Raw genomic sequence first — 10,997 nt, 5'->3', positions numbered from 1 at the left:
AATATACACAATGTCCATCAATATTAATCTAACCTATACAATGTCCATCAATATTAATATAATATACACAATGTCCATCAATATTAATCTTATCTACACAACGTCCATCAATATTAATCTAACCTATACAATGCCCATCAATATTGATATAATATACACAATGTCCATCAATATTAATCTAACCTATACAATGTCCATCAATATTAATATAATATACACAATGTCCATCAATATTAATCCTATCTACACAACGTCCATCAAGTTAATCTTATCTCCACAACGTCCATCAATATCAATCAAATTTACGCAATGTCCGTCGATATTAATTCAATCATCACACGTACATCAATATTTTTGAAATCCACACGATGTCCATTAATATTTATCAAATCCTCACAATAACATTGAAATCTATCCAATCCACATAATGTCCATTAATATTTATTCAATCCACACAATATCCATAAATTAAATATTTATCCAATCTGTACGACGTCCAATGATGAGAGGGACGTCCAAAACGAAACCGAAATTTTGTCATAACTCAAAAAAAGTTTTTAATATTATATCCACTTGAAACTCATAATATTTAAGAAGTCACCACTCTTTAGCCACTTTTCAACATATATACCCAACCGAAAGAATTGTTCGCCAAGCTTTAAAAACCAATCTTGAAATTCCTCAACAAGACCTTCTTCAGCCTATACCGCTTTCTCTAAATGACGTTTTAAGGGCAAAACAAGTAAAAGTAAAAGTCCTAATCCAGAAGGTTTTGGAAAACTTCGACTCTTTGAGCTTTTTTATATAGATCAAAATCCACTAAACGTGCCCAACGCACTTTACAAAGGGTCCCTGATCAACAGCAACACGTAACCCGTAGAACGAGACACGATGCCTGCTACAATTTTTTCTCTGACAGAGACAACGCTGTGAACGGCCAGGTACTCATTTTACACCCGAGTACCATGAGAGAATGTGAGTAAAGGGCCTTTTCCAAGAACTCAACTATGCGCCGAGCGAGGCTTGAATCCAGAACCTTCCTATCCGAAAACGAGTGTAATACCACAAGACCACATTGTCGCCGCACAATTTGAAGCTTGTGTTCTGCTGTCAACGTATTTGGAACCCATAACCCATATGACACGAGATCTCCTATGCCCAATATGCCATAGACGAATCACGAATAGCGCTTTTAGTAGGAATTTTAAGTTTCAAAACAATCTCCCAAATCTTTATCCCGCTTCTTCAAGTATCAAGTCTGTGCCAGACATCGGTGATCATGATACGCCATTCATCTCTCTGATCAGATAACCTCAGAAAACTAATATTACTCTTCTCTTTCTTTGTCACCCAGCTGTTCAAACTATTCAAATATGTTTTTCTTAGTCTACCTTTACTCTTTTTACCTTCTATCTTTCCTGTGAGAGCAAGATGTTCAATACATTTATGTCGATTTAGGTGTCCTAAAATCCCGCTATCCCGCTATCACATTTAAATGATCTCATCGACTCGAATAGCGTTCTGATCACTTTTCATTTTTGGCCGACCAGATTTCTGTTAGTTGTCTAGAATTAAACGACCATATTTAATTTGAACTAAAAGCAACATTAATCAACCTGGGACTTAGACATTGGTTTCTCACCATAGGTTTAGGTTTTCTCAATATAAATTTACGGTTTTCTTCCTTTCGTAAACAAAAAGCGAACAACTGCTCTGACCTCCAGCTTTCACCATTCTGTGATTCGAGTCGCCATCTTAAAAACAACAGCATTACGTATTGTGTCCATTTCCATTAATGGTGATAAACTTTCACAATGTTTTCTGTTTTCTGGGCGGCTATGTGGTCTAGTGATATGCCACTCGCTTTCGAATTTTGAAGGTCCTGAGTTCGAACATCGCTCGGCGCATAGTTGAGCCCTTGGAAAAGGCTCTTTAATCACATTTTCTTACCGTACTCAGGTGTAAAATGAGTACCTGGCCGTTAACAGCGTTGTCTCTGTCGGGAAACAAATTTTTATATCGCCTAACAGGCGTCATGTTTCGTTCTACATGTTACATGTTGCTGTTGGTCAGGGACCCCTTCTTAAGCGCTTTGATCACATTAAGTGGATATCGCGCTATATCAAAGCTCGAGTAAGCTCAAAAACATGTCTTTTATTTCAAACGTTATGCTTATTTTTCGGGGGGGTTTTTTTTTTCAGACGTCCCTTGTATTTATTCAATCCACACGACGTCCACTAATATTTATCCGATCCACACACATTCATCAATATTTTTTCCAATCCATACAAAGTCCATCAATAAAATATTTTTACCCAATCCAGAAAATGTCCATCAATATTTATCCCATCCGCACAATGGATAGGAGATTGTTTACGCTCTCTACAATTAAGGACAGCCAATTGGTTAAATGACCAGGAAGGGTAGGATTTGTTTTGCTTATAGATAGAATGCGCTTGGCCAAGGAGTTCACAACATTGCCATCCGGAAGTATAACGGACCAACACACAAACTCTGTGTAACCATGAACTTTTATAGTCTGGTTAATACAGTTTAGTGAGAACAACTCACAAACGCGGATGGCAAAAACAATAACAAAGGCCTGACTGACGTCATCTTCGAACTATCTATATTTACGTTTAATTACGTTCCCGTGTATCCACAAAACAAAAGCATTCCCTGTCTATAGCGCTTTGAGTACGCAAAGCGGATATTGCTCTATAGATAGTTCGAAGATGACGTCACTCAGGTTTTTGTTATTGTTTTTTGCCATCCGCGTTTATGAGTAGTTCTCACTAAACTGTATTAACCAGACTATAAACGCTCATGGTTACACACAGTTGTGTGTGTTGGCCAGTTATACTTCCGGATGGCAATGTTATGAGCTTCTAAGCCAAGCGCATACTATCTATATAGATGCTCAGGGTTTTTGTTGTTTGTTGTTGTTGTTACTTTTGTTTTAAAATAGAGAAAGTTCCTCTTTGTTCCTAATAGGTCATTAAGTACGTCACATGTTTACTAGGATAAAAGTGCGATACCAACAAGACATGAGATCTATCCTGACAAGGAGATGCTTCAATCAAACCTGACGGATGTCAACAAGTTGTCTTATAGATAGAGCGAAATTGACGTCACTCAGCTCTTTGTTATTATTTTTAATCAGCATTTTTGGTGATTACCTCTCACTAAATTATATCAATCAGACCATAGATAGAATGAAGTTGACGTCTTTGTTATTACTTTTTGCCATCCACGTTTATGAGTAATTCTCACTAAACTGTATTAACCAGACTGTAAAAGTTCGTGGTTACACATAGTTTTGTGTGTTAGTCCGTTGTACTTCCGTGAGCTTCTTAGCCAAGCGCATACTATCTATAAAAGTTCAAGGTCACGCCCAGTTTTGTGTTATAGATAGTATGCGCTTGGCTAAGAAGCTCATAACATTGCCATCCGGAAGTATAACGGACCAACACACAAAACTGTGTGTATCCATGAACGTTTAGAGTCGGGTTAATACAGTTCAGTGAGCATTACTCATAAACGCGGATGGCAAAAAACAATAACAAAGACCTGAGTGACGTCATCTTCGAACTATCTATAGATAGTATGCACTTGGCTAAGAAGCTCATAACATTGCCATCCGGAAGTATAATTGACCAACACACAAAACTGTGTGTAACCATGAACGTTTATAGTCTGGTTAATACAGTTTAGTGAGCATTACTCACAAACGCGGATGGCAAAAAACAATAACAAAGGCATGATTGACGCCATCTTCATTCTATCTATAGTACGTTATATCCAGCAGGCGGACGTTGTGAGTTTTTAAAATAAACACATAGCATTGATATTTGGGAAAGACGGTATGGAGAACCCCCGCTGTGAGACTGGCGAACTTCAGCGTCGCGACCGTAAAGTTATCGCCTGACACTGACCCAAAAAATGACGCCAAAATGCCAGCCTTTTGCCACAAAAGAAAACAAATCGTGAGTTGTATTCAATATATCAGCCAATGAAATAACTTGTTTCCATGAGCACTACTAACGACAACTCACTAGACGCTACACAAACCTAAAAAACGCCGTCAAACTGCCGGTCCTTGAGGGCTCGAGTGTCAGGCTATAGATAGTATGCAGATGACGTCACTCAGGCCTTTGTTATTGTTTTTGCCATCCGTGTTTGTGAGTTGTTCTCACTAAACTGTATTAACCAGACTATAAACGTTCATGGTTACACAGAGTTTGTGTGTTGGTCCGTTATACTTCCGGATGGCAATGTTGTGAACTCCTTGGCCAAGCGCATTCTATCTATATATTAACGATGGCTACTGATGGCTACGATTTCAGCTGTGAAAACTGGAAGTGATTTTGATACCAGGGTGAAACTATTAGGAGGAATGTGATTGTCACATTTATTGTGTCCATTAGTTGTGACCAATACAGTAAACACTATGAGGAGGACAATAATTCACATGTTAACAATTGAGGCTATGCATTTAGCTAAAATTCTTACAACATCCGCCAGCTGGATTTAACGTAATAACATACAAAACTTACTTAAAATTGTTTTTGGTCAGATGTAATTTAATGAGAACTAATAATTAAGATGGCTGTCAAAAAATAATAACAAAGAGCTGAGTAACGTCTATGTCGTTCCTTCTATATTTCTAAAGGCTTGATTATTTCTATGAGAGAACGAAACTCAAAAATTACACAACTCAGTGAAAGCAATAAACCTCAGCACTGGGTCTTTGTAATTATTTAATCGTCTCTGACCAAGGAACTGAAATTGTTTGTTTTTAAGAGTTTTACGGCCCTTGTGACACATTAAAATCATTTAAGGAAGACAATGGGATATAATTCTAGAATTATGATTAAAGGTACCCAAGAAAAGGTAAGACAAAGAAGAATGGTTCAAATAAGGAACAGATGTAAATTCCAAGTGCACACTATCAGTGTTCTTAGTTTAAGATTAAGTAAAAGTTTCATCGAGACATCAGCATAGGGTCTCACTGAGAGAAATACACTCATATGTTTATAGAATATATCCAAAAACAGAAAACATAACGAACAATTCATAACAGAGATATGATTTACAAAGAAAAAAACCCTAAATATTTGACTTTTTCCCACCCAACTAAGGACTCCAGCAAGGGCCAGGACAAAACCAATCCCATTCAAAGATAAGGACAGAAAGCAACTCGGAATATATATATATATATATATATATATATATATATATATATATATATATATATATATATATATATAAAACACACAGCAAGTGGCCCCCTGTCCATCATGGGAGGTCAAAGGACACCATCCAGGAACTCATTCTCATTGAGTAAACTGAGATAACAAAATTATAATGTGTCAAATGCCTCGCATAAGGAACACGGCTTAGAATAAATACTATCACCCCTTTGGTCACTAATCACCTTACAAGCTACCACCCAAGTCATGGACGACAAAAAGCAATAGGATTCAAAAGTGTGATGTCAAAATACTGATTCCGATCTGATTGGAAGTGTAAAGCCAGTGTTTTGGAGCACCGTGCATTGATCATTGAGCAACTGATCTTCTGGTTTCAGAGTGGTGGCATCTTGTTTTCTAGCCTAAATAAATGCTGGTCGTCAATGAAGACAATCGCCCTTTTACACCCCGTAAAAATAAGAAAATGCCTATAAATCCGGCTACTAAGCTAGTTATGCCACCTAATGATTCAATATGTAGTCTATTAATTGTTTATACATTGTCCCGAGGACCAGTTACACACTTCCAGGAGTTTTGAACTGGAAAAGAGTAATGTGTAACGTTACGACTTCTCTGCCTTGTTGTCAAGTCTAAAGAATATAGATAGATTCTATGTAATAAAATAGACTGACCTAAAAAAAAACTATTGGAAGAGAATCGTTTTGAACAAATTCCATTTTGTTTGCATGTGATCTTGTTTTTATACACTCATAAAACATTTGCAGCGATGTGTAAGGTGTATTTGGCATTGAACTTTAATTTCAACTATATAAGCAAAATAAAATATAGAAAGTTAGGGAAAGCGACACCAGAAAAGTCTAAGGTCAACCTCTATCGTACGTGTATCGCCCCTCAATATCCGTGTTGGACGTACACTCCCCACCCCCAACCCCCGAATTATCTTTGTTCTAAATGTCGCATGTTAAAAAAAAAACGTGTTATAAGAATGGATGTGCCTTACATCAACTGTTAACAATGATAAATAAATACTTAATGGTAGAGCCAATAATGTATACTGTGTCCCAATATTGCTGATAGAGTTCATATTATTATGTGGTAAAAGAGGGGAAGTGAAAATGGTTACATTGTGCTGCCAGTTTAAGTTATCCTCGTTTGGGCACCCTTAAGTGTGCAAATGGCCCATTTTCCAGCCTTGTGGATAACGAGTTTATTTGTCGCCACTCTCCTGGTCTGTGCTCTCATTTGGCTCTCTAATGGAAGGGTGGGACGAAATAGCGTTTGATGGGAGTTGTTTGACTTTATAACACCAGCAATAATAATAGCAACAACAACAACAACAATGACAAGGTGTGTACCTACCGAGTGAAAAAAAAATATCTATGGTAGAGATACCGAAGTTTCTCAGATGATTGCTGTTTGACGTCAGGCTGCTCTTTGATTTCCTATTTCTTGTTGTCAGATTGATTCTTAATACTCTCTCCAAACTGATTATTTGACTTTTCTCCAAGTCGTCACCTGTGAGAATCACACAGTACGCCCAAAAGCAAATACAATCATAATCAGTTCAACATGGTTTATTAACTTCAAATGCCTCGTCTTAATTGTTAACTGTTGCTGTTGGCTGGCTGGGGACACATCGTAAATTGCTTTAAGCACGGTTAGTGTACTTTGCTCTGTATAAACGTGCCAGTTTCTTTTTCCTAAGGTTAGGGCGACTTTCTTCTATATTTCATCAAATGTGTGGAATCAAGGGTATTGTTGATAGATAGTTAATCCAAAGTACGCATTTGGGGTTTTCTAACAGTTCTACTTGATCAGTGCCAATCGTCACTCATTTTAACTCTTTATTATCTTTAACTTTAAATACTTGTTTACAGACTACCCCTTTACTTGTTATTGATGGATTAACCAGAAACGCCCACATACACACGTACGCCCACGCCCACACCCGCCCGCCCACACAAACATTCTCTCTCTCTCTCTCTCTCTCTCTCTCTCTCTCTCTCTCTCTCTCTCTCTCTCTCTCTCTCTCTCTCTCTCTCTCTCGTCCCACAGAGTTTCATTTTATCGTCGCATCGTTAAACTACTTTTTTTTAAAACGATATTTTATCTGTTTCATATTCAGGGACATGAGAGCTTTCTGGAAGATTTGGTTCTCACTCGTGACCAGTTGTGGTTATGCCTGCCAAGCTAATAAAATTGACGCATTTTTGACTTCTATTGAGTCCTGGATTATTCAATTAGCACATCGCAAAGCTCACGCCTTTGAAAATAGCTTTCCAAAGTCGTGACGTCACTTAGTCCAACTGAAAGGGGTTCTCACTTGAAAATCGGTCAAACCGACAGGCCTCTCTCTCCGAGCGATGTGGACAATCAAGAGCAAAAAAAAAAAAAAAAAAATTTTAATGGATCACTTTAGCAAAGAAATATTCTATAATTTTGATTTTTAAAACGCAACCTATGCTCGTAGTAAAGAGCACAAAAATTGTGTTGAGTATTGAACCGGAAGGGCCGTTTTAAGGCAGGTTTATCGTTGCGCTCTTTGTTCCTACTACGCCAGTTATCGTATATTATTAAAACTTGTCAAATAAACGACGTGTCTTTTCCCTTGTAAACGACCGATAACCGTGAACCGATCACCCATAGCCAAATAAGAGCGATCTATATTCATGTTTTCGTCCAACCTAGTCATCGATCACATGATGTGTTGCTGTACACCGATTGGACATTTCTCGATGTATCTAAACAAGCTGGTTTATTTATGAAAGTTGTAAACATACCCATGAGTCATACTGAGCAAAATGACCAATTGTAACGTTGGATATTTCTCAAACTGTGAACACGTTTCACTATGTGGGTCAATTTGAGCACATATTGCAATGTGACCAATGACCTCGAGCACACGGAAATGTAATATAGATCATTCCCATTAAGTACTTGCCTATCACCAAAATCAATCGCCCCACAGAGCCTGAGCATTACTCACGATCATAACACAGGCAATACTCTTCAACAGTCGTAACGTCACTTCCTTCCTAATGACGCATGGTAACTTAGTAACACTGGCTCTAAACTATCGGAACAATGGCGGATGCCCGTATGAAATATTTCCCCGGCGAGCATAAAAGCGTATCCAGAGGAAAACAAAACATAAATTTGATCATGTTTTGACTTTTACACATATTGATCACAAAACATATGAAAAGTTCTAGCCAGCATGAAGAATAAAAAGTAATGATTTTCTTTGTTTAGAACCAAGATGGCCGCCGTTGCAGGGCGGCGTGACACCAGACTACTGAATCCTATTGAAAAACGCATACAAATGAGACAGGTGTCACGATGCAATTCTCTTGTCAGACTGTCAAACAATGTGATAAACAAATACTCCCACGCTGTGGGGCTGACCAGTTCGGCTGCTTGGCATGTACTAAAGGTAACTACGGGTCGACCGACCGCATAAAGAAACCCATCTCAAACATTTTTCGTGTTAACTTTATGGGCTTTGGGTAGGAAGTAAAAATAGTCCCCCAACCAAACGTTCAGGAAGACAATCATAGCTATTACAAGTTCAGTATTTGCATTGTTTCGGCATTTTGAAAATATTTTTGAACCCTTTTTCTTTTTTTTCTATGGCACAATGGGGATTAATGAATGTTTGACAGACTTTCTAGTTGCCGTGAAATACTTAAAAAGGCAGGTGGATGGAAAGGGATAATGGCAAAAATATGATTAATGCTTAGTAACCCTGGACTCGTCGTGATGCTTTTGTCTAATGCTATGGCTGTGTTCCGGGTTATTCAATCAACATAAAGTGCATGTCACTGGTCTAATGACAGTGAAATAGAAGTATTGTTTCAACTAAAATCGAATTATTACAATTATAAATGTCCACATAAAAGTATACCTTTCAAATGATTGAACAAGTCTACTGATTTAGATTATAACTTTATTTAAAGATAAGAAAATGACAAATAAAATAAAATAGACAACAAAACGGTACCTTCTATTTTAATATGTAAAGACAACACAATACAAACACACAATCTTGTCCTGTTGTTGTCCCAGAGTTGTTCCTTATTTGTTGCGGAATTTGGTCTTGTGGTATGACACTTGCTTTCGGATTGCAAGGTCCTGAGTGCGAGCTTCGCTCGGTGCATTGTTGAGTCCTTGGAAAAGACTCTCTACTCACATTCTCTCATCGTACTAAGGTGTAAAATGAGTTCCTGGCCGCTAACAGTGTTGCTGTTGGTCAGGGAACCTTTGTAAAGCGCTTTGAGCACCTCTAGTGGATATTGCGCTATACAAAAGCTCAAGGGATATTCTTAATGATACCAGGAAGTGTCGGATTATTAGACCTCGATGTTAGTCATCTCGTTTTTATTTTGAGAGAAACAAAACAAACAAACAAACAAAAAAGATAAATCCAATTGCTCACTTTGAGACGCTGCACTTGACCATTTTCTACAGAGTCCGCAAAGGGAGTTTTCTTATTGCTTTGTTTGTTTTTTGTTGGGTTTTGTTTTGTTTTTTTCCAAGGAGAATCGGTGATCATTTAACTGTAATACTTCCTTCTTCTCATGTCATCATTATTTGTCGCACTGCTCCATGATGTGCGCGTCCAGGTCGATAACGGCAACAAGTTATTTCGACATTGTCCTCTTTCATTTTGATTTCTGCTGCTTTAACGACTCTTCCATCAATATGGCCTATGGTGTTTAATTAACAAAGAACAGAATTGCGCATGCGCCACGGAAATGATAGGCAATATTGCAGGATGGGAGAAATGAAAGCATTGAATATTTTCAACGTTTTTGTCCGAATAACAATCATCCGTGATTGGAGTGTTAAATGTGGGACACATTATCGGTGACGCCATCTTGAATTACGTGACTTCTTCAATATGGACAATCATTTCTAAACAAAACAATCTCCCACGTCCTCTCTGTTATTATTTTATTGAAAAATAAAAACAAACTATCAGTCGATAACTCCCTATAAATACCCCCCCCCCCCCCCCCAACCCGCCCGAAATGTTTAAATTTAGACTTTTATAAATATGAAATACTCAAACAAATGCGATGTAGTTGACGTCATAATCATTCTGTTCTTGTTGTATTTTTGCCAGGCAGGACGATTTACAGTTATCCCGACATACGATCCATTGGCTTGTGATTAATACAGAAAAGGTTATTTTAATTCTTTATATTTTTACCTACAAGAAATCTCAGCTACTTCACTAAACCACTTCTAATCTACGCATACTGCTCTGTATAACCAAACCTTTTTTTTAGGTGTGAAAAGAAAAACCATCCGACTAGTCACAATACCGGGAAGAGATCCTCATTTCCCAGAACGTGGACTTTGATCTTTTATATAGTGTAATGACCATTTAATATGCTCAAAGCGCTTTACAAATAGTCCAGATAAGTGAATGGAGCAAGCAAGTGTAAGGACTAAAGATCTTAACAAGTGTGTATGAAAGATGCCAGACAAAGCATGAGAAAGAAAAATACAAGAAAAAAACCATCTGTCTACCTCGAGTGGGGATCGAACCTCAAACCTGATTACCGGTCAGACGTGCTACCATTACACCACAGAGGCTCTCAATAGTTGGGACAATTTTAATTCCTAAATACTTCACAAGGGTACGCGTCTTACGCTGTCAACCATTGCTTGCATCAAACAAGACATACATTGAACACGAGAGGACCAGGACGAAGATATTTGAGTTTCTCCATTTTTGTTTTTTTTTTTAATATCAGATTAAGAAACTAGGGAGCAGAC

This window comes from Berghia stephanieae, chromosome 8, assembly GCF_034508935.2.
Source record: "Berghia stephanieae isolate SIO BIC M18660-M18661 chromosome 8, UCSD_Bste_1.3, whole genome shotgun sequence".
In the NCBI taxonomy this organism is placed as follows: domain Eukaryota; kingdom Metazoa; phylum Mollusca; class Gastropoda; order Nudibranchia; family Aeolidiidae; genus Berghia; species Berghia stephanieae.
The sequence above is the reverse complement of the archived record's forward strand: the minus strand, read 5'-3'. Positions refer to the sequence as shown.